General features: G+C 45.6%; 1 protein-coding gene across 1 annotated transcript in view; it reads left to right on the top strand.

Annotated features, from left to right (window-relative positions):
- The first annotated feature begins 315 nt into the window (after positions 1–315).
- VIPAS39 (VPS33B interacting protein, apical-basolateral polarity regulator, spe-39 homolog) overlaps positions 316–2,472 on the top strand; it is a 28,164-nt gene continuing 26,007 nt past the window's right edge. The window contains exon 1 of the mRNA XM_010844389.1: positions 316–434. The gene's annotated coding sequence lies outside the window, so the exon portion shown is untranslated. The remainder of the gene's footprint in view (positions 435–2,472) is intronic.

Raw genomic sequence — 2,472 nt, 5'->3', positions numbered from 1 at the left:
GACCATTCCTCACCCACAGAGACACACAGGACACGTTTCATTGTTTCCCTAAACCCTTCATCGGCCCCGCTTGGCCTCACGGGAATTGTAGTCTGTCGAGTGACCCACGGGATAACCTCGGAAGGTCGAGCTGAAAGGAGAGGAAACGGGCTTAGGCGCGGTGCGCTGGGGATTCTGGGAGTTGTAGTCAAGAGGCCGCCGCGGCCTGTCCCGGCAGAGCCTGATTGTAGGGGCGAGAGGAACTACAACTTCCAGCATGCCGTGCGGCGCCTGTCTCGACCCTTGGTTCCTACCCCCACCCCAGCCCTCCCGCCCCCTCCTCGGGACTATCCCCTTCCGCCCCTTTTGTATGCCGCACAGCCTGTCTAGAAAGGCTGGACCCTCGGCGGCGAAGTCTGACGCTGACCTGAGAGGGAGGGCTCGGTGTGGAAGAGGTGAGGGTGTCCCAAACTCCTTGGGCTACATATCTGGCCGAGTCCAGCCTCTCCGCATCCATATCCTTTCCCCTCGTTGTCTGAGGCGTCCCTCGACCTCCCTGGCTTGACTGTTAAATCCAGTTCTGGCGATCCCTGGGCTTGCACTCGGGGTTGGGGCCGCGAGCGAGCCCAGACAACTGATTTTGAACAAGCATTTATTGTACTAAGGTTCTGGGCTCTGGCCTCTGCGGTGGATCCTTGTTTTCCTGGACCCTTCGCCCACAGAGTCTTCCTAGTTTAATCCACATTTCCTCGTCTCAGTTCGTCACCTCACTTGTGTAGGCCTGGCTTTGAAAGAAGATAAATGAGTCCGAATCTAACTTCTCACAGGCTGGTTTCTGCGGTGTCCTGAGGCGGAGAGCGTGTTGGTTGTAGATATTCTTTGGCCAAGTCGTTTTCCATCCTTTGTCGTATTCCTGCCCTTCCCTCAGATCTACTGCCCTGTATGGTGGGATCTCAGTAAACAAGTGACAGGGACAAGCCTTTGAAGTGTTTTAAATAATTTTGAAGCACCTTTCTCAGCCCCTCTTAAAATTGTAGCTGATTGCTTTATAAATTTTAGAGCCGTTAAATTATTGTCTTTTTTTACTTGCTGAGGAAATATAGTTTCTGACTAGCGCTAGAAGTACAGATTGGTGTCAAGCGTCCACTTTGCGTAATTAAGAAAAGATTCCAGAAATCCTCTGGTGGATTACAGAGTTTGTTAAGACTCATGCTATGCCTATCTGTAGATACTGTAGTAATGACCTGCCCTCAGTTTTCCCTAGAGTGATAAAAGAACGATGCAAATCAGAGTGGAAATGACCCAGGAGATAGAAAACCTGGATAGGAGCAACTAACTTTAGCTTAAAAACTTTGGTACTTAACCCTTTTGTGCCTCATTTCCCTCATCAATGAAATGGAATCTGCTAGGCCTACTTTGAAGAGGTGTTCTGAGGCTTTGTAAACTGGCACCTGTACCATAGACGTTTACCTGCTCTGTGGACATCTTCAGTGTTTGTGATGGCTACTCAGAGTTTTTATATCAAAATTTTAAACTTTAGGAATGCTTAGAAATATTTTTCTAGCTTTTTCCACGGTATTGATTTATTATTAATAAAAATTAATACTAAACAGATTTTTGTGTCAGCACATGTGCTTTCCGTGTGGTTCACTGGCTTCAGCCTTACAACAGTCTTCCCAGGTATGTTTCTGTTGTTAAGTCCCATATTTACAAATGGCAGAGATAGAAAGAAGGCAGAAGATACACTAAAAGGAGCTAGCCTTTAGTATTTACTGTATACTGGGGACTTTTGTTAGCTCTTTCTTGACTCCTGTTTATTCTTCACTGCAACCCTGTGAGGTCGCCTGTCACTTTCTCCAAGGCTTAGAAGTGAGATTATTTACCCAGGTTGCTGAGAATTGGAGAGACTGACATTTGAATTCAAGTCTGCCTGACTACAAAGCCTATGCTTGTTGCAATATAAGGGATGATATTTTTTTTTCTGCTAGCTTTTGTATTTGATTTTACTCACTGCATTAAATATACAAAAGGATGTTTAAGCCGTGTCTGGGTTCAGTAGAAATCAGTTAGTGATATCTGCCATGGGGAAGGATCAGATGGTAAACACTTCTCAGCCTGCTTTGCCATTCCCAGACCCCCTGACAACACACGAAGTGAGGCAGAGTGTGTTAAGGCCATTGGGAGTCTCAGTGGGTCTGCCGTGGGGAGTGTTTCTTAAGCTTCTATTGAGAAAGGTGCTACTGAAATAGAAAAAGCAAATCCATCCTTTAGAACTGGACTCTCTGTAGCCTTTGGAGTTATTTTTGGCACTGAAAAATTTGGTACCTGGTTCTTGGCTTAAATCAGTTTTCACTCTAATCTAGTTGGCATGGATAGTTTAGTTTGTGATTCTAAGGCAAAACTTTTTTTCAGGGTGAAATCTAATTTTAGAATAGTTATGAGAGGGACTTGTGGTGTTTTGACTGATTCTTCATAGACTTCCTTCTTTGGCTA

The sequence above is a fragment of the Bison bison genome, unplaced genomic scaffold (assembly GCF_000754665.1).
Source record: "Bison bison bison isolate TAMUID 2011002044 unplaced genomic scaffold, Bison_UMD1.0 scf7180017864201, whole genome shotgun sequence".
In the NCBI taxonomy this organism is placed as follows: domain Eukaryota; kingdom Metazoa; phylum Chordata; class Mammalia; order Artiodactyla; family Bovidae; genus Bison; species Bison bison.
Note: the sequence above shows the minus strand (reverse complement) of the source record. Positions and strands in the feature narration are given on the sequence as shown.